At 45.6% G+C, this 21,488-nt stretch overlaps 2 protein-coding genes across 8 annotated transcripts in view; one reads left to right on the top strand and one right to left on the bottom strand.

Annotated features, from left to right (window-relative positions):
- Positions 1–21,488, top strand: part of Dglucy (D-glutamate cyclase) — a 132,693-nt gene that overhangs the window by 58,105 nt on the left and 53,100 nt on the right. For 4 of the 7 annotated variants that reach the window (XM_052738781.1, XM_052738777.1, XM_052738782.1 and 1 more), the window contains exon 2: positions 1,087–1,237. The exons of 2 other annotated variants lie outside the window; for them this stretch is intronic. The gene's annotated coding sequence lies outside the window, so the exon portion shown is untranslated. Of the gene's footprint in view, positions 1–1,086; positions 1,238–14,709; positions 14,885–21,488 lie in introns of those variants that run through there. One more of the 7 variants, XM_052738778.1, reaches the window with a different exon arrangement.
- Gpr68 (G protein-coupled receptor 68) overlaps positions 4,414–21,488 on the bottom strand; it is a 106,097-nt gene continuing 89,022 nt past the window's right edge. The window contains exons 2-3 of the transcript XR_008218352.1: positions 10,271–10,370; positions 4,414–4,747 (exon numbers count right to left, since the gene is read on the bottom strand). The gene's annotated coding sequence lies outside the window, so the exon portion shown is untranslated. The remainder of the gene's footprint in view (positions 4,748–10,270; positions 10,371–21,488) is intronic.

A 21,488-nucleotide genomic window follows, 5' to 3' on the forward strand; every position in this document is an offset into this window, starting at 1 on the left:
TCCCTGCTGGCTTTTTCCTCAGGTCAGCTGTTTCCATAGGGTGATAGAAATGGCCACAGGTATCCCCTGCTTACATTGTCTTTGCAGATAACAATTTCAAAGACATGGAATATTATTTCCCTGCGGCCACACACAGAATGACTCCAGGAGTCATGTGACCATCCCTTGACCATCGCTGGGATGGAGGGTACCGCACTTGCTTAGCATACCTGAAGCCCCCACTCGGGGTGGGACACATCATGTTCATGAGGAAGGGTTATTTTGATTGATTATCTAGGTCTGAAATACAGATTGAAATAACAGTCCCACCAGGGATGAGGAAGGACAATCTTAAAACTTTTGGGTGGCTTGGCAAGATGACTCAGAGGGCAAAAATACCTGCCACCAAGCCTGAAACCTGAGTTTGATCCCTAGGACCTCTATGGTGGAAGGAGAGAACCGACTCCTGAAAGTTGTCCTCTGACCTCCACACATGTGCTGTGGCAAGTACACACACACACACACACACACACACACACACACACACACACACACACACATGCACACACACTAAATAAATAAATAAAAAATAAAAACGTAACGAAGTAATTTTTAAAACCTTCTGGACATGTAACAGCTTCTTTGGGCTGCCATGCATCACATGTCATGCCACAAACACCACAAGTGTGTCAGCTCTATGTTCTGGACTGAGGCAGGACCTCTAAATCTGAGAGTCGGCAGAACCACACACCCTCTGCAGGCTTCTGGAACATTCTTTCTGACCTGTTCTGGCTTTGGTGACCCCAGGCTGTCCTTGCTGTCCTAACTTAGGGCAGAACCACACACCCTCTGCAGGCTTCTGGAACATTCTTTCTGAGCTGTTCTGGCTTTGGTGGCCCCAGGCTGTCCTTGCTGTCCTGGCTTAGGGCCTCACTCCCACCTCTCCTCCCCCTTCACAGGCCACCCCTTCCGTGTCTCTCCTAGTCTTTGTCAGCTCTTTCTTCACAGATGTTGCCACTGAACTTCAGTGCCACTGGGTTGGCCCACGGTAATCTCATTCCAAGAGTCTTCATGTAACCGTAACTACAAGCATCCTTTTTTCCACAGAAGTTCGTGTTCACAGGTACCAGGAACTCAGGCTTGCATGTATCTTTGGGAAGAGGCACAAATCAACCCACTACAATACAGGAAGAAATAGATGACTCCCAAACACCACTCCTTGACTGCTCAGCACCCACGTTTTCTACAGAGTTAGCTGGTATGTAGTCTTCTTGGTCATGTATGACTGTTGCTCTTAATCTACCCTTTAGTTACTAATAACAAATGCAAATACATGCAGCATTTAACAGGGAGATGAAGAGGAGACTGTGATAAAATCCAGGTGCATTTGGTGATGGAGAGAGGAGGGAAGGGCATGCTGCTGTCACTCACAGAGTAGTCCATTGTGACAAGGAACTTCTTAGTATCTGCTGAAGAATAGGAGTCCCTTCATCAACCAGAGGATGCTGGACAGTGCTCTCCAGGAGACTTGCCTTACCATTGCTCTCAGAGGGGACATCAGTGGGAGTGTCCCCTCTAGAGACTACCCGACTCTAGCATCTATTTGCAGACAGGAGTAGAGAAATCTGGGGTTGGTCTCTGGTAGTTGAACAATCTTTTACTGTAAGTGGCTGGATTGGGGACCCTCAGGCAAGATGACTCTCTGACACTCTTAGACAGTTGCGGAAAGATTCATCTTCTGAAAACTCTAAGGGCCATCAAGCAGAGCCCAGAAACCTTGGCAAGTCACACCCCGGAATCTGGACTCTGTCCTTGCCATGTCTCCTGGCTCATCTCCTACACTCTGCCCTTCCCCAGCCTGACTTTGCACAGGAGCCCCTTGGCCTCTGCCTGGGACACTTTGAGCTGAGGGGTGGGGTGGGGCTGATCCGTCTGGACACCCTGCTGTCTCCAGGACTGCTGTTTGTGCACAGGCAGGCACTGCCGGGGGTGGGGGGGAGCGGGGGGAGAAGGCTTCCTGGTTTCTGCCCTGTCCCCACTGTGCCGTCCTTCTCCCAGCCTTTGCTTGCATTGGGAGCCTGGGCCAGAGAATTAGATGTTTGCAGTCCTGAAATGTGATTTCCTAGTTCTGGAGTCAGCTGGATAACTGACTCCTGCCTGTGGTCCCCTTTCCCCACCTTCCAGAAGGTCAGCCGGGACTAAGGAGACCGAGGAGTGTCTCTTACTTTTTAAATTTAATTTCATTTGTGTGTACAAGTGTTTTCACAGGTGTGCATGTACCTCTGTGTGTGTGTGTGTGTGTGTGTGTGTGTGTGTACATGTGTGTGGGTGCATATGCATGTGCAGGTGTTCATGGTAGTCAGGTCAACCTCAGGTATATATAGTTTCTCAGAGGTAGTCCACATAGTATTTTGAGACAGTGTCCCTCACTGGGACCTGTGACTCACCAATGGCTGGCCAGCAAGTCCTAGGGATGCTCTTGTCTCAGCCTCCCCACTCTGGGATTAGATGTTACATGTGACCATGCCCAGCGTTTTACGTGGGTGCTGGGGATCGGACTCAGGCAAGTAGTTTACTGGCTGAGACATCTCCCCAGCTGCAAGAACGTTATTTTCTTGTAGAAAGGGCTGAAGAAATGGCCCACACATCCTATCTAGCTATCTCCTGCTCCTCCTCCTCCTCCTCCTCCTCCTCCTCCTCGTCATCCTCCTCGTCATCTTCCTCCTCCTCCTCCTCCTCCTCCTCCTCCTCCTCCTCCTCCTCCTCCTCCTCCTCCTCCTCCTCCAGGGACTCCAGCTATTTTATAGCTTGTTACTGATCATACAATTCAACATTAACAATTTTCAGTGTAAAGTTCAGAGGCATTGAATGATCCATATTGTTTAGCAACAACACCCGTCGCCTCCTCCTCCTCCTCCAGAAACCTTTCCTCATTTCAAACTAAAACTCTCCCTTATCCCTGTCCCTTTCCCAGCCACTGGGAATGACCGCTCTGATATGCTTACTATCTTTGTGCATTTAGCCCATTCAGATACTTCCCATAAATGAAATCATAAAATATTTGTCTTATATCTGGCTTCACTTGCAATGGCTTTCCTAATGTTTTCATGGTATTTCTATATTACAGCATGTGTAAGAATTTCGCTCCCTTTTGAATAGTATTGCATTGTAAGTACATATGTAATTTGTTTTATTTGTCATCCATCAGTATTGTTTGGATTGCTTCTGCCTTTGGGCCCTAGTGAATGATGCTGTTAAGATCACAGGTGAGCTGGGCGGTGGTGGTGGCGCACACCTTTAATCCCAGCACTTGGAAGGCAGAGGCAGGTGGATCTCTGAAAGCCACCCTGATCTACAGAGTGAGTTCCAGGACAGGCTCCAAAGCTACACAGAGAAACCCTGTCTGGAAAAAAAAAAAAAAAAGAACATGGGTGCATAAACATGTGAATTTCCTGCTCCCATCCTTTGGGGCACAGACCTGAAATGGGCTTGCTGGAAACATGGTCATTCACTGTTTAACTTTTTGAGGAAGAGCCATTGGATCTTCAAGGAGGCTCCACCATTTCACATTCACAGCAGGAATGTTCAAGGGTTTACCTTTCCCTAAATCCCGGCCAACTGTATCTCTGCTTTTGCTTTTGTTTTTCTCAGTAGACTCCCAATTATTTCCTTGCGGTTTGATTTACACTCTGCGATGGTTTGTAGTGCCAGCCTCTTGCAGCAGCTCCTTGATTTGTACATTTCTTTTGAAGGAAGATTTTTTTTTAAGCCCCTTGCCCACGGTTTAATTGGGTTATTCATCTGTTGTTGTTGTTGTTGTTGAGTGGTGGGCGTTTATATTGCTCATTCTTAATCACTGTGGTTCCACGAATCTTGAGATCTAGAAGAGGATGTGTCTGGGGTTTTGTTGTTGCTGTTGTTTAGAAATGATATGACATTTCCTGGCCCTTTGCTCTTCCATGTGCATTTTGGACAGAGCCAGGCATAGTGGCACACACCTGTAGCCTCACCTACTTAAGAGGCTGAAGAAAGAGAATCACCCGAGTTCATAAGTTTAAAGCCAGCCTAGCAACATAGAAAGACCTCATCTCAAAAATCAATTTGAATTGGTTTGTTGAGTTCTTTTAAAATAAAATATTAAAATATTTCTAAGCTGGGGAGATTGCTCCATTGATAAAATGTTTGTTCTGCAAGCATGAATACCTGAGTTTAAGCCCCAGAACCCATAGGGGGAAAGTGGGTGCATATAATCCCAATTCTGAGAGGGTAGAGACAGGTGGATCTTGGGATCCAGCCTGGCTACTTGATGAGTGCCAGGCCAGGGAGAGACCCTGCCTCAATAAAAGGTGAAGGGGGTTAAAGGTGATACTCAACATTGTCCTCAGGCCTTCGTGGCCACATGTGCCTGCATACATACGTGAATAAGCACACAAACACACATATACAGCACACGCATGCACGCACGCACTTACTAGGACTTTGGTTGAAAAAACCCAGAGTGCATGTGCCAAGTTAGAGAAAAGTGACATACTCGTGGTACCAAGTCTTTCTGTCATGAATAGAACTTTGTCTCCAATTATTCTTCTTTGAGTTTTCTTAGTAAAGGTCTCTATAACGGGATCTCACATGTCTTGGGTTTGTATCTGTGGATTTGAGATGGGCTGTGCTTCAGTGGCCTCAGGCTGTCCTGGCTTAGGGCTCACTCTCATCACTCACCTCTTTCACAGGCCCACACCTTCGTGTTTCTTCTATGCCTTGTCTTTTCTTTCTGCACAGAAAAAGAGTGTGTGTTGATACAATGACAGGAAGACTCTTGGTCAATGTGGATTAGCTGAGTGGCCTCAAGTCCAAAGGGCAACATATAGGAAGGTTTAAGACTGTCCCTCCTGTACCTCCTGGGGCTGTCAGTCTAGGTGGTCAATCAAAATAATCCTGCCCCTTCCTCATGAACATCAAGTATCCCCACCCCCTGCCCAGTACTGGGGGGTTGGACCCAGGGCTTCCTGCATGCTAAGTAAGTACTCTACCATTGAGCTGTTCAAATAAATATCCCATGTCTTTGAAATTGTTATTTGCAAAGACAATGTAAGCAGGGGCTGCCAGTGGTCATTTCTGTCACCTCATGGAAGAAACTATGATTGCAGAGAATACCCATATCATCTACAACTAAGTTATCAAAATTCATAATAGAATTCAGGAAAAATTTTGACATAAAATCAATCCCTATAAGTCAGTTGCATGCTCATTTACCACTAATAGTTAGAGAATATAATTTTGTAAGATACTGAAGCTGGAACATGTCAGAAGCCTGTAGAGGGCTTCTGCCTTCTAGAACTTCTAGCTAACACATTTCTGGTGTTTTCGATGTGACATGTGATGTGTGGCAGTCCAAAGAAGCCGTTACATGCCCAGAAGATTTTTTATTATGTTTTTGATTTATTTACGAGTATGTGGAAGTCAGAGGACAATTTTGAGGAATCTCTCTTTTCAACATGTGGGTCCTAGGGATCAAACTCAGGTTGTCAGGCTTGGTGGCAGGGACCTTTGCTTGCTGAGCCATCTTGCCAGCCTCACCCAAAAGGTTTGTGACAGGGTCTCTCACTGGACCTGGGACTCTGGCTGGCTGGCCAACAAGTCCAAGGTTATAGAGAGGCTGTGCTGTGGAATAATGCTTTTGTACGCTGGTTTAATAAAACACTGAATGGCCAGTAGCCAGGCAGGAAGTATAGATGGGATAAGCAGACAAGGAGAATTCTGGGAAGAAGAAGGTTGAGTCAGGAGACACCAGCCCACTGTCCAGGGAGCAGCATGTAATGGCATACAGGTAAAGCCACAGAACACATCGCAACATATAGATTAACAGAAATGGGCTGAGTTTAAGTGTAAGAGCTAGTCAGTAGTGAGTTTGAGCTAATGGCCATGCAGTTTTAATTAATATAAGCCTCTGTGTGTTTACTTGGGTCTGAGCAGCTGTTGACCGGGTGGGACACGGGGAAACTTTCAGCTACCAGGCTGAGAAAGTGAAGAGATACCAACTGTCAGACAGTGAGCCCCAAGGAACTGGGATTTCTCCAGGAGTCTCTCACTGGAGAAGGAAAAGGCTGGGCCCCGATGCCAGCCACAGGGGAGCCTGTGTCCCAGAAAGAGGTTTTGCATAGTGCTAACACCTTGCATGACAGACCACAGACCTTGTGCTAGGAGCCTAGACGGGATCTCCTCAGAGCTACTTAGTTATTCACGCCTCTTATTACCCCCATTTAAAGTTAAACCTCCTATCAGCACCCAAAGATAGACTTGGAGGGTCACTGGTCTCTTTTATACGTTCCTCTTTCCACTGTGGCCACAATGAACAAATCCCTCCCTGCTTCTCACTATCACTTTCTTCTTCAGTGGCTGACCTAGTAGGTCATCAAGCCTTGCTTTTTAGGGCTTCCTCGGCCCAGGCTTTGACCCTAACAACTCCAGTAACAAAGAAATTGAAAGCAGCCACAGCACTTAGCTGGGCCATGCCAGAGCAAGAGAGCCAGGGACGAATGCTGAGTTCCTCCAGGTGGCCAGAGAAGGAGCTAGGAGCCCAGTTTCAGAGCTGTCTGGGAAAGGGGCCCCCATGGCAGGCAGTTTCTGAAGTGAAGTGTTAAGCAGGGAAGTCATTGCTGAGTGTCAGCCTGGACATAGGGTCACAGGTTTGTCAGCTGGTGATCTTGTGATGTATGCACCACGTGGTCTGAGGACTCATTGGTGTGTCCTTCCCTTTAGAAATTTCAGGTGAGTAGATTGCACCGTTCATTGGTCAGGGTGTAGTTCTTGTGTGTGTGTGTGTGTGTGTGTGTGTGTGTGTGTGTGTGTGTACTTGTTTGTGTATGCACGCATGTTTGTGTGTGCGTACATAGAGATGAAAGCCAACGGACAATGTCAAGTGTCATTCTTCTGGCACTGTACACTTTTTTTTTTTTTAGATAAGATTTGTCCCTGGACTGAAACTCTCCAAATAGGCTAGGGTAACTGGTAAGTGAGCCCCCAGGGAATCCTCCTGTTTCTACCTTCCCAGTGCTGAGATTACAAGCATGTGCCACCACACCCAGCTTTCTGTATGTGGGTTTTGGAGGTCAACCTCAAGTTCTCATGCTTGCCAGGCAAGCACATTACAACTGCGTTATCTCCCTAGCCCTCCCCCATTCTTATGGTTTTGATAAGTCTGTGTGTTCCTAATTGAATTCAGTAAGTTCAAAGGTCATAGCTTTTTATTAGTACAAATCAATTATTTATTATCTCGTACCTCATGGCTGTGCTGGACAGGTGGTGGCTGTGTATTTGCACACATGAGATGAGGAGTTCTGCCTTAGTGCCTACATGCAGGGGGGACAGCCCAGAGGAAATGACTGCTTTTCACAAAATGGAGCGACTGAGCACAGTGATGGACAGCAAGTCGGGAAAGAGTGCAGCCTGTTCCTCACAGCCGCCTGGGTGCTGCTGGGGGATGCTCCGTATGCTGTGAATGTGTGTGGCTCTGATTGGTTGATAAATGAAACGCTGACTGGCCAGTAGCCAGGCAGGAAGTATAGGCGGGATAAGCAGACAAGGAGAATTCTGGGAAGAAGAAGGCTGAGTCAGGAGATGCCAGCCTGCCATCCAGGGAGCAGCATGTAATGGCACACAGGTAAAGCTACGGAACATGTGACAACCTGTAGATTAACAGAAATGGGCTGAGTTTAAATGTAAGAGCTAGTCAGTAGTGAGTTTGAGCTAATGGCCGAGCAGTTTTAATTAATATAAGCCTCTGTGTGTTTACTTGGGTCTGAGCGGCTGCGGACCGGACGGGACACAGGAAAACTTCCAGCTACAGGGTGTTTTCTACCCAGGTGATAAAACTGAGGTCCAAAAAGGTTAATTAATCTGCCTAAGGTCCATAAGGGTAATAGCAGATCTGCATCTTGGATTTTAGTCCATATTCATCTTACCTAAATGTGTGGGGTTTTTCTAAACTGAGAGAGAGAGAGAAAGAGAGAGAGAGAGAGAGAGAGAGAGAGAGAGAGAGAGAGAGAGAGAGAGAGAGAACGTATGTGGTGTGAGTCTGTGTATATCCATACTTGTGTGTATGTGTGTTTGTGTGAGTGTGTGTCCATGCTTGTGTGTGAGTGTGTGTGTGAGTGTGTATCCATTCTTGTGTGAGTGTGTGTCCATGCTTGTGTGTGAGTGTGTATCCATTATTGTGTGTGTGTCCATGCTTGTGTGTGAGTGTGTGTGTGAGTGTGTATCCATTCTTGTGTGTGTGTCCATTCTTGTGTGTGAATGTGTCCATTCTTGTGTGTGAGTGTGTATCCATTCTTGTGAGTGTGTGTGTCCATTCTTGGGGGGGTTATTTGGAGGACAGTCTCCGTGTTGGTCCTCCCTTGCTCCTATGACTGAGTCAGGGTCTCTCTTTTGTTGTTCGCCATGGTATATGTCAGGCTCTCCAGCTCATGAGCTTTCAGGGATTCTCCCATCTTCATCCTCCAGCTCACTATAGCAGTGGTTCTCAACCTGTGGGTCTTGACCCCATTGAGATTGAACAACCCTTTCATGGGAGTCACCTAAGACCATCAGAAAACAGATATTTACGTTGCAATTGATAACAAAATTACAGTTATGACATAGCAATGGAAATAACTTTATGGTTGGGGGTCACCACAACATGAGGAACTGTATGAAAGGGTCGCAGCGTTAGGAAGGTTAAGAAACACTGGCACTATAGGAACTTGGGGATTATAAACACACACTACTGTACCCAACTTTACAGGTAAAAGTTTGGGGGCTCAGAATCAGGCCATCCCACTTTTACAGGCAGTTCTTTACCCATTGAGCCATCTCCCCAGCCTCTAAACATGCTATTAAATGCTACCCACTTTTCCGTGATTCATGCAGCAAAAATGGCATGGAGCCAGAAATGTGCATGTTTAGCAAGTTCTCCAGGATTCCAATTTGGGCAGAGAGCCACACTTTGAAAACAGTGCTTCTAGTAAAGAGAAATTGAAATGCTTCTCACAGAAAGACAGAAGTATTCAACAACAGAAAACCTCTGGGATGAGGCAGGCATGATGGTGTACATACCAATATGCCAGCATTTTAAAGCCTGAGGCAGGAGGATCATGAGTTTGAGGCTAGCCTGAGCTACATAGGGGTAAACCTTGTCTCAAAAACATACACACAAATATATTTTTTTAAAAATCTAAGCTTTACTCTTCATATTTGAGACTAAAGGGGTTATGAGATGGAAACAAGCCACATTTCTTCCTATCCCTTAGGGCTAGATATCCTCACCTAAACCCCAGATAAGTGCAGCTCACTGAGCCTGCCCTAAGGAGGCATGGCCTTTCCCCTTGCTAACAAAGACCCTTGAGTAAAACACATACTGATAATTTGATTTTGTGTGTGTGTGTGTGTGTGTCCATGTGTGTCCATGATATGTGTATAGGTATGTAAGATGACAACTTTAGTAGACTCATTTCTTTCCTACCTTTATTTGGATTTCTTGAAAAAACTAAAATCTTAATCTTGCAAAGTAAACATCTTTACCACCTGAGCCATCTTGCCAGCCTGTGGTTTTGGATGTTTTTGAGACAGGGTTTCATGTGTTTCACTCTGGCCTCAAAGGATGACCTCGAATTCCTGACCCTCCTGCCTCTTCCTCCTGAGTGCTGGAATTCTGTGACACTCAAGATGGTTCCAAGGAACCATTTCGTCCCTTGATTGAAAATACATACTGCGCTCCTGGCAAATCCCTTTCTGCTTACTAATAAGTCAAACCTGATGCTCAAGCTGTCAGATCTAGAAGTGTCCATGGCTTGCTAGGCCGAGACCAGAGTAAAAAGACTTAGTTGTCATCTAAACACTGTGAACTTGGACATGAAACAAAGTGGCTCCAGCCGCAAACACTTACGGGATCACCATGGCTCTTCAGGAGTGAATCTATGTGTGACAAGGAACAAGATGAAAACTTCTCCCCACCTGGTGGCCAATGTTTTCTTGAGCTTCTGTAGTTTATGTTGGCTCCTGGGAAAGGTTGGCCATCGCCCATGGGTCAGGGAAGACATATGCATTTGAGGGCCAGCCACTGGCCTGTGCTCAGCACAGACATCTAATGGGATAAGGCCATGCCTGGCATTGTTTTTCGGTTGTTTGATTTTGATAATTTAATCTCCTGAAAGCCCAGGGAGATGTTGAGATTATTATATTTATTTGATAAATGAAGAGACTGAGACACAAATATGCAAAGCAGCTTGCCCAAGATAACCCCACATGATGAGAGCCTTACCTCTTTTCTCTGATCTGTATTCTGTGAGGGCTCACTGCTCTCTCAGTTTGGTCTTCTATGTAGAATTTTCTTCTAGAACCAACAGACTCCACTCATTGACCTTCACAAAATATAAAAACAAAAACCATAAAAAGAAAAACATTGGCCCTTAGGTCTAAAAAATAATGTAAATACAATGAACTATTTTATTAAAAAAAAAAAGATTACATATGTCAATCACTTAGCCTGGTGCCTGGTATTTTTTTTAAGTACCCAACAGTCAGACCCTTGAGGAAATTTTAGTTATAGTAGCTCCATGTGCCATTTGATATGAAGAGCAATTGAGGAAAATGCCAGAAATGATGTCTGGTCTCCACACAACATGAACACATGTACATCCCCCCCCCCTCACACACACACATGTAAGTAAGAATATACAGCACACATTTAGAAAATGTAACTTTGGCCACTGGAAGATCAAAGTAGGAAGAAAAAAATGGAACCTTGTGGTCAAGAAACATATACTCTAACTGGGGAGATGAAGCAACATAAGATTTTAAAAAGAGGGCCAGGGAGATGGTTCTGTTCTTCAGTTCCATGCTGAGCAAGCATGAGAACCCTAAGTTCAGATCTCCTGCACCTATGTAAAAGGTAGGTGCAGCAGTCTACTCCTATAACCTAAGAGCTGGGGATACTGAGACAGGAGGATCCCTGAAGTTCATTGGTCAGTCAATTTAGCGGAATCAGTGAGCCGTGGGTTTAGTGAGAAACCCTGTCTCATGATCATGATGATGGTGGTGATGGTGATGGTGGTGGTGGTGGTGTGGTATGGTGGTATGGTGGTGGTGGTGGTGGTGGTGATGGTGGTGGTGGTGTGATGATGGTGTGGTGGTAGTGGTGGTGGTGATGATGGTGGTGGGGTAATGGTGGTATAGTGGTGGTGGTGATGGTGGTGGTGTGATGGTGGTGTGTGGTGGTAGTGGTGTGGTGTGGTGGTGTGTTAGTAGTGGTGGTGGTAGTGATGGTGGTGGTGGTGTGGTGATGGTGTGGTGGTGGTGGTGGGGTAGTGGTGGTATGATGGTGCTGTGGTGGTGGTGTGGTGGTGGTGGTGTGGTGTGGTAGTGTGGTAGTCATTGTCGTCTTTGTTGTGGTGGTACAGAAAGCAACTGAAGAAGATGCCAGAAGTGACCTCTGGTCTCCACACAACATGAACACATGTGTGTGTGCACCCCCACCCACATATGCAAATGAACATACAACACACGTTTAGAAAGAGAAGCCTACGAGTCATGAGGGCTGCTTTCCAAATCTGACCTTAACAAATTTTAAATATGTAGCCGTAGAGGAAATGTTTCAGTTCGTTTGGGGCTTCAGTAGTCCTCATGAGACAAATGGAGACACTACCAATCTCCAGCCTCACTGAGGTGTTTGTGTGTGTGTGTGTATACTTGTGTGTGCATGTGGTCAGGAGGGCGTGCACACATGCACAAGCACGTGGCAGCCAGAAGCCATTGTCGAGTGTCTTCTCTATTGTCCTCCACCTTGTTTTCTGAGACAAGGTCTCTCACTGAATCTGGAGCTTTGTTCATTTGGTTAGACAGGTTAACCAGCAAGCCCCTGAGACCTGCATCCCAAAGCTGGGATTACAAACATGTGCCACCATGCCTGGCTTTTTACTTAGGCACCGGGGATCTGAACTCGGGTCCTCATGCTTGTGTTGCAAGCATTTTACCCACCAAATCATCTCCCAGCTCCTCAATGAGTTTTACTGTTAGGATCAAGTACTTGAAAGGCACTTGTTAACGGCATGTGGATCTTACAGAATGAGGAAGGGAATGAAATGAAGTAAAGCAGCAGAAGGACGGATGTTGGAGTTGGGTTTTAATGTGGCGAGGAGCCTGAACCTGCAGGGAGGAAGCAGTGTCCCATAGTGTCATTTCAGCATGACAGTACAGAAGAGCCTGCTTGAATTGCTTTAAACATTGAACACGCCCACTCAGGCAGAGAACTAGTCAATTCCGAGGTAGGGCTATCTGGGTACTCACAATGGTGCCATGGCTCCAGCTGCAGCTCTTCCCAAGGTTTCCCTCTATAGGCAGCTTTATGCTTCTGGTTTTGTGTAGCATGGTAAATTGGCTGGACCAGATCCATGCCTTGAACCCATAGCCCAAACTCATTTTTTTTTCACTTGAGGCATCCTGAGAGTCATTTTAATTCGGTGGTTCTCAATCTTCCTAATGCTGTGACCCTTTAATGTAGTTCTTCATATTGTGGTGACCCCCAACCACAAAATTATTTTTGTTGCTACTTCATAACTGTAATTTTGCTACTGTTATAAATCATAATGTAAATATTTTTGGAGATCTCTATTTGTCAAGGGGGGGTCACAACCCACAGGTTGAGAACCTCTATTCTATTTGGGCCAGCCTAGACTACATTGACCAACTCCTGCATGCAAGGTGAGCGCCTAAGTCACGTGCTGTCCTTAAGTAGGGCCTTAAGTAGAGTCTGGTTCCTTAGAAGCATGTGGATCCCCCTACATAGAAATCCAGGCTTCTTGCAGAATCAGCCAGAATGATCACAATATGGGGAATTGTTTTGTAAGATTCATTATTTTATGTATATGTCTGTGCCTACATGAGTTTATATGCCCCACATGTATAGATACAGGACCCCACAGACACCAGAAGAGGGCATCAGATCCCATGGATCTAGAATTACAGATGGTTGTGACCTGCCATGTGGGTGCTGGGAACTGAACCCAGACCTCTGCAAGAGAAGTGAGTATTGACTGCTGAGTCATCTCTTCAGCCTCAGGAATTGCCTTTATAAAATACAAAGACAGGAAGGAGTAAGCTGCACAAAAGAACAGCCACAGAATGTCCTTTGTTCTTGAGAGTAAGTTGTGAAGTGTGGAGCCTGAGAGACAGGATAGGCAATGAAAGTGCCTGGTGTGAGCTGGGAGTTTCAAAGAAGAGTTTACCAGCACACTCAGGAAACAGGCCTCTGTTGCTCTGATTGGTTGATAAATAAAATGCTGACTGGCCAGTAGCCAGGCAGGAAGTATAGGTGGGATAAGCAGACAAGGAGAATTCTGGGAAGAGGAAGGCTGAGTCAGGAGATGCCAACCTGCTGTCCAGGGAGTGATGGCACACAGGTAAAGACACAGAACACGTGGCAACATATAGATTAACAAAAATGGGCTGAGTTTAAATGTAAGAGCTAGTCAATGGTAGGCCTGAGCTAATGGTCGAGCAGTTTTAATTAATATAAGCCTCTGTGTGTTTACTTGGGGCTGAGCGGCTGTGGACCGGATGGGACACAGGAAACTTTCAGCTACAGGCCTCTTTCCTCCCATTACAAAGGCCTATCCCTTACTCACTTCTTGCAATGTTTACTCTGCCTTAAACTGTTCAGTGGAGAGATAAAAAGAGAAGGGAAGTCATTGTCACAGGGAGGCCACTGGGTACTGACTCTGAGCAAGAGGCCTTATCTATGTTTTTTCTCTTATAATAGACCCCATGTTCCTGAGACAGGAACTGTGACCCATTTCATAGATTGGGGAGATGAGGGAGGAATGGGAAGGGACGTAACTGACTATCCAGAGTCACTCAGTTAGTAAATGGGAAAGAGGGGCTGAGATCCCTCATGACTATTGACTCTAAAATCCACACACAGGTAGCTATGGTGGATTTGGCCCAGTCCTTGAAGATTACTTTGTACAGTGTGTCACATCAAGCACCCAGGCTGATGACTCTTCTGCATGTTGTCACCTACTCTGAAGCATGAGTGTGTCCTGTGCTACATGTGCTACACACAGAGACACTGATGAGTCTGGAGGCAGGGAGCAATCATAAACTGGAGCCTCATTTGTACCTGCTCCAGGGGACTAAGGATGGAAGTCAAGTTAGACAGGCAGCCTTTGAGCATCCTGTAATAGCAACACTCATTGCTTCTCACACCCTCTTCTCTAACAGGTATCACCATTGGCAATGCACAAGAGCGCTCTCAGCGCTTGAAGCAATTCCTTCCGGAACTGCCACCAAGCCCCTTTGAGGCGGGTGTTATTATTCTCCCCTTTTTATAGATGAGAGTGGCAAGGACTATGAAAGCTGAGGTCACAGCAGGCAGCTTATCCCTGTGAGGTGTATTCACTCACTTCTCTGACAAGGTGCCCAACAATACTGAATAGCTTGCAAGTGCATGAGTTGGGATTCGAACTCTACTTCTGTCTGATTCTAGACTGTGGGCTAAGTACTTTGTTTCGGAGCAAACTTGAGGAAAACTTTCCAGTGAGTGATTTGGGCCTTGAGTCTCCTTCCCTGAAGAGAAATCCTGTTCCCAGGAAAACTCATGGTCCTCTTTGTTGGAATAAGCATGTAAGGTCCTTCTTTGCATATCTGTGCATATTGACATCACGGCTCCTCTCCCCCATGCCTCACTTCTTTCCTGAACAAGCCACTTCATTCGCGTTCTTCTGGGGAGTGTGCACCTGCAGCAAGTCTAGTGGGCTCTTCTGGACCTCTGCCACATCACCCACATGCTGATGCAGAGGGTGTGAGCCTCTACACGCTTAAGGACTCAGACAACAGAAACAGAACCTTGAAATGGAAAGGCCCCTGTGAGCAATCACAGGTGTGACAGCCGCTGCAGGAGAAGGTAGCTGTGGGAAAGTGGATTGCCCCCCTCTTTTTTAATGTTCCGTTTTTAGCTGTGTTTTTCAGAGCAAGTAGGTGCCATGGTGATAGGAGCCATAGAAATAGATGGAGCACACCTCCCAGCACGGGGCTGCCGAGCCGTTCCCATGGAAATGCACCAGGGAGAGCCAGGGACTTGCCCCTGCAGCTGCCAGCTGCACACTGGAAGTAGGCCCTGGAGGCTTCTTCCTGTCTTTCTGGGGTTGTCTCAGGGCCTGACGGTGTTCCCTTCCTCCCAGTAAACTGAGACCATCCCTGAGTCTTCCCAGAGAACTCACTTAAGGAACTTGATTTTCTTCGGCATGGTCATCTTGCTTAACAGTCGCCTTAAAACAAATCCTATGAGACTTCCTGTTCCCACAGTTGTGAGCATGCGTCTAGGTCCTGCCTGGATATAGAACTGGCACTGGGTTCACACAATGGATAATAATGAGTTTAGGTATGGGGACTGAGTACCGAACATTGGGTGCTCAGGGATACTCATAAAATGAAATCTCAGAAGAGCTAAGCCAGTAAGCCAGGCGGGGTAGGCGTGATCCTACTTGAGACTGGCACTTAGTCTGTGGAGCCTCACTGGAACACAGGGAGGCCTAGACTCAACTGTTTCTGGATACAGCTTTAGTGGACTCAAAGAGCCTTTGAAACAATAGCGGGAACCCTGGCATCCCACTTATGTAACCGAATCTTCAAGGCTGTGGATGTGTGTAGAGATGAACCTGGTCAGAGCTCTGCTGTCTTTTGTTTGGATTTAGTATATGTCTTCCACAATGTAGCCTGTGGATAAATAGACCATTCAAACATAACTGCCTTATATTGGATCAAGCATAAAAGGATTAATGTTAGAGTGTGTTATTGCTGTCTTATAATACCTGTTTCCATTAGAGGACACTATTATATGCATATTATGAACATTTCTTTCCATATATCAGCACTCTCAGGTAGCACATGTCTTCAGGGGCAGGGTAAGTGCAATCCTGGACTAAAGTATGGTTCTGAGACTACATACTTGCCAAGGGAAATTAATTTTACTTTCAATTAAGGAAGCATGTCAATTCACAAACAGTTGCATAAATAGAAACTGTGAAAATTATAGTACTGGAAGATGCTAAGGAAATGTCTGTACTGGCATGTGTGGCATCTGAGTCCTTGCCACTGAAGTCCTGTCCTAGCAATTGAGATGTTTGAAGCCTCCAACCCCTTCAATCAAGGAGTGATGTGTATGGTAGCCTTGGCTTGCAGGGCATACCACTAAAGTACATAGTGCAAAGCTAGCTAGGCTTCATTAAAGCAGCTGCCTGGTTTAGCTTAGGACTTCCCCAAGGAACCATGGACTTGGCATTGACCACTGGCAGCATCTACACTCAGACACCATGTGGATTCCTGGGTCATATTTCGTGGTTACAAGAATGTGGCCTGATGGAGCCATACAGAAACTCCATCTTAAATAAGCAAACACGTGTGCTCTAGTTTCACAGGCCAAGCCAGCTCTGAAGCAGAAGGATGCTTTTCTTGCCCAGAGCAGTCATGCCCCTTGGTTGGGTTACTCTACTTGGCTGGGCAACTCAAAGCAGATTCACTTTGAAGGATGTCCTCTCAGACATTCTACGACTCTAAACATGGACGTTCACAGTCATGTTGGCAGAGTTACTGCCAGATTTTCAGAGTCATGCAGTGAACGTTTGGTCACATGGAATATCCACACAAAACCTTCCCTTCCCAAGATAAGTTTCTTTTCTTTAGGGTTGGGACAGGAACCCCAAGGCTAATCAAGACCCACAGGAGTCTGAAGTCATTCTCCACACCTCTGATTTCAACTGAACAGTTAAAGTGAATGTTTAAGATTAGCTATCCCAATTACTATTTTTAAATTTTAAATTTCAAGTTTCTTATAGTAAAATATATATTGCATGAACTTTTACTGTTGTTTACTATTTTTATGTGCATAGATCAGTGTCATTAAGATATCACCACCATCTTTTCCCAAAGCATTTACATCTTCTCAAACTGAAACTTCAAACCCTATCTGCCCACTGTCCCCACTGCCAGCCCCTGGCAACTCCCATTCTCTGCTGTGTCTGTGAACTAGACTGAGCAGGGTTCCTCAAGTGAGTGGACTCACACAATATCTGTCGTCCTGTGTCTGGCTTACTTCAGTTAACGTAGTGCCTTCAGGCTTTGTCTGTTAAAACATGCGTCATTAAAGATGAAAACTATTCCACTGTTTATATACTCCACATTTTGTTCACCCACAATATAATTTTACCATAGTTTATTTCTCTTCATCTTGTTAAGATTTTGAAAGAATCACAAAATGATGGAAATTGCAAGAACAGTAACCTCAGAATCTGTGTTATTTCATAGCATTCTCCAAATTTCAATGAATTCTTTAATATCTGCATGAGATACAGATTCCTCCTCTGTTAGTGAGTTATAAACTGGTCTTATTATTATTTCTATTTTTATTACATTTGATTGATTGATTGATTGAGTGAGTGATTGAGTGCATAGCAGGGGTGCACATGGGCCACAGTGTATGTGCAGAGGTCAGAGTTGGTGCTTTTCTTCCACCTTGTGGGTCCTGGGGACCAAGCTCGGATTGTCAGGCTTGGAGGCAAGTGCCCTTACCTGCTGAGCCATATCTCTAGCCCATGTTCCCATCATTATTTTAAATTTTTATTTACTATATGTGTATGGGTGTTTTATGTCTGTGCACCACTAGTGGACCTGGTGCCTGTGGAAGCCAGAAAAGGGTGACAGATCCTCTGGGAACTGGAGTGACAGACATTTGTAAGCCAGCCATGTGAGTGCTGGGAATCGAACCTGGGTCCTCAAGGAGAGCAACCAGTGCTCTTGACTGTGGTGCCACCTCTTCAGCCCCACTTATCATTGTTTTAAGGCTCCTCCTCCCCTCAATGTGACCAGTGAGAGTTCACCCTGTGTCCCTTCTGCATGCCTCACTGTTCTTTGAACACACATTTGCTTTCTGGACAAGATAGTTCAGGGTCATCTTATGGTTTCCTTGCCCCCAGCAATCACAGTAACTGATTGCATTTGTCAAACTTTAATTTCAACAATTTTACTATGGTTTCCTCGGTTTCTTTTCTTGTTATGTGATAAATAGCTTGACAAAGGCCACTGAAGGGAGAAAGGGTTTATTTCAGTCCATGATGGTGGCGAGTCACAGCGTCAAGAGCTTAGAGCAGCTGGCCACATCACATCTCCAGCGAGCAACAGAGCACAATGAATACAGGTGTTCAGCTGCTTTCTACATGTTACACAGTCCAAGATCCACTGGCCAGAGAAAAGTCCTGCCCAGAACTAAAATGAGTCTTTCTACATTAGTTAACACAGTCAAGATACAGATATTCTCTGGGGCTGTCCTTCATCTAGATAGTCCTGACTGGTGCCCAGAGGCTTGTCTCATGGATAATTCTAGATTCTGTCAAGTTGGTGATACTGACCATTATAAATAAAACATACATTGAATACATTTTCCCATTTTTGCCATGTTTATATGTATAGAGCTGTGTCATTAAACATCTCTACTTTGTTTTATGTCTGTGTACCATATGTGGACCTGGTGCCAGAAAAGGATGTCAGATCATCTGGGAACTGGAGTTATAGACTGTTGTGAACCACCATATGGGTGCTAAACATTAAACCTGAGTCCTCTAGAAGGGGTCATCCTTTCTCAGGATGAATTTCCCCAAGGAATCCCAATTCATTTTAACAGTAAAAGGTGTTCTAAGTCCAAAAGTCCAGATATCATCAGATGTACTCATTCCTCCTGAGGTACTGCCTGCTCCCAGGCAGAACTAGGAAATACATACCCTCCTACATGTACACACACCTACATTCTTTAAAATCTAGTTCTGCCAAGCACTAATCTAATCCCAGCATTTGAGAGGCAGAGGCAGGCAGATCTCTATGGGTGTGAGGCCAACCTGGTCTATATAGTGAGTTCCAAGCTCACCAGGGCTGTAGAAATGAGTCATAAAACAAACATCTAATTCTAGGCAATGCTAACCACTATTCACATGATGAGTACCTCCTGAAGCAGTTCAGAAACACCAGGGTTTGCTACAGTTTTTTCCTTACTACATTGGACCCCCTGGAGAGAAGCAATGTTCTTGGGATACTAACATGTTGACTTTTTAGATACAACCAAAATCTGCTCCCCCCGCCCCCCCCCCCACCCCCTTCTCCACATAGCTGCTCCCTCAGGCTGCTTGGACCCTCTCCCCTGAAGGCCAGGTCTGGCCAACACCCTATCACCACCACAGGGACACACTCTCACTCCATGGAGCTGAGACACCGCAGCCTAAGCCTTCTTCCCTAAACTGGTCCTCTTCATCCCACTTGGGCTCGGATACCCTGCTTTGGGCCACCATGACTTCCTGTCCCCTGCCCTGACCTTTGGCTCCTACCTCTCTCTGTTCCACCCAAAGGCTTTAGGACTGAATCCTTTATCAAAGGGACAGTGAAGGAACCACTGTTTGTCTTGATGGGAAATATTTGTTTGTTAACAATTCTTTTCATACTGGGAGCACTCAAATCTGACCTATTCAATAAACAAATGCTAATTATGACTGCCAGTGTTTCCCTGATCTTTTGTCTCTGTTATTGTCATGACATTTTTAATGAAATGTTTGTACAGTTAGGATGCCTTCTTCCTTACAGCAACATTTATTTTGCAAATTTGCAGTTGTATTTAGGCTACCACCAGCAACTCTCTTGGCAAACACTGAGCAACTCCCACCACAGAAATTAATGAGTAGAGACAAGGTCTGAACACCTACTCGTTCTGTTCGCCTGTTGTCACGTGGAGGGACTCTGGGGAACTGGTCCAGGGGACAGCTATGGAAACCAGAAATGGAGTTTTGTAACACTGCAAATTCTTAGTTCTTGTAAACAAGTCTTCTAGGTTAGCCTGAGCATCCAGGAAATGGCCTGTGTCTCCTAGTTTGTGCGTGGGACCGCTGAGGTCCCAGCTACAGTTCTACGTCGATATAAGGGTCCTCTGTGTTTGCTGTTGGAGAGCATGATGAGGTGGTGTGGGAAAAGAGCATGTTATGGCCCAGGGAAGGCATGCTGTGCTTTATAGTCCCTGACCTCTCTGAACCACTGGTTTCTCTGTGAAACACGTGCTGCCTCAGACTGCTCAGCCCCATGGCCTCTCTCCTGCCTCTCTGGCTGCCTCCTCTCAGGGGTCCTAGTGAGTGATGCTTTCTGTACCCATTCTCCTTGACAGGAGACACAGAGTAAGTGCTTCCTGTGTGTTGGGTGCTGTTGCTGGTGCCCCTGCTCTTGCCACCCAGCCCCGCCAGCATGTCAAATACAGATGCACAGAAAGCTGGGTCCCTCCATGAACTTCCCTACTACCGTCTCTTCTGTCCACAGGCTGAAAAGGTCTTTCATTTTTACTCAAGGAACCCCCTACTCACCATTTTGGACTCAACTTCTTTTCTAGCTCTAGTCCGTGTAGCCTAGGAATGCTAAGCACATCATATTGCAGCTAACTGTTTACTTTTTTTCTCTCCACAGGAGACAGGCATGATGGTAATTATGTGTTTAATGTCTGTCTTCTGGAATGGTAAATCCCTATGGGCGTAGGTTGTGGCTGTCACATTACCGCAGTGTCTCCAGCACAGTGCACACAGAGTAACAAATGAAGGCAACGCTTCTGCAAGGCTAAATGGGAACCAGGCCAGGAAGTGACCCAAGAACCTCACATGCGCTAACTCATTAGGTCTGAACACAGCTACTGAAGATCATACTATTAGTAATCCCAGGGAACTGATGATAAAACAGATAAAAGAGATCAGTGATTCCCCCGTAAGTGGACAGCTAGGGTCAGAATCCAACTTGCCCTCAGTTTGCAGTTTCACCATGATACTTCATGCATGGATGGATGGATGGATGGATGGATGGATGGATGGATGGATGGATGGGTGGGTGGATAAATGAATGGATAGATGAGTGGGTGGATGGATGAGTGTTTGGATAGATGGGTGGATAAGTAGGTGGATGGATAGATGCATTGATGGATGAATGGATGGATGGATGGATGGATGGATGGATGGATGGATGATGGATGGATGGATGTACTATGCTTGAACACTGGCACAATTTGTATAAATATAGACTGTAGATAGTTTATAAGAAAGAATTTAAGATTGGGTCACAAATATTGCCCCATCCAACTTCACTTCAGAGCACACTCTAGGTCACTGTGGTGGTTTGCATAAGAATGGCCCTCATAGGCTCATAGATTTGAATATTCGGTTACCAGGGAGTGGTACTATTTGAAAGAATTAGGTATAGCATTGTTGGAGGAAGTGTGTCACTGAGAGTGGCCTTTGAGGTTTCAAAAGCCCACTCTAAGTCCAGAGTCTCTCTCTTTTTCCTGCCTGTGGATCCAGATGTAGAACTCTCAGCTGTTTCTCCAGCACCATGTCTGCCTGTGTGCTGCCAAGCTTTCCATCATGACAATAATTGACTAAACTTCTGAAATCACAAGCAAGCTGGTTAGTTTTAAATGT

This window comes from Peromyscus californicus, unplaced genomic scaffold, assembly GCF_007827085.1.
Source record: "Peromyscus californicus insignis strain IS unplaced genomic scaffold, ASM782708v3 Scaffold_15__1_contigs__length_86483966, whole genome shotgun sequence".
Classification (NCBI taxonomy): Eukaryota; Metazoa; Chordata; class Mammalia; order Rodentia; family Cricetidae; genus Peromyscus; species Peromyscus californicus.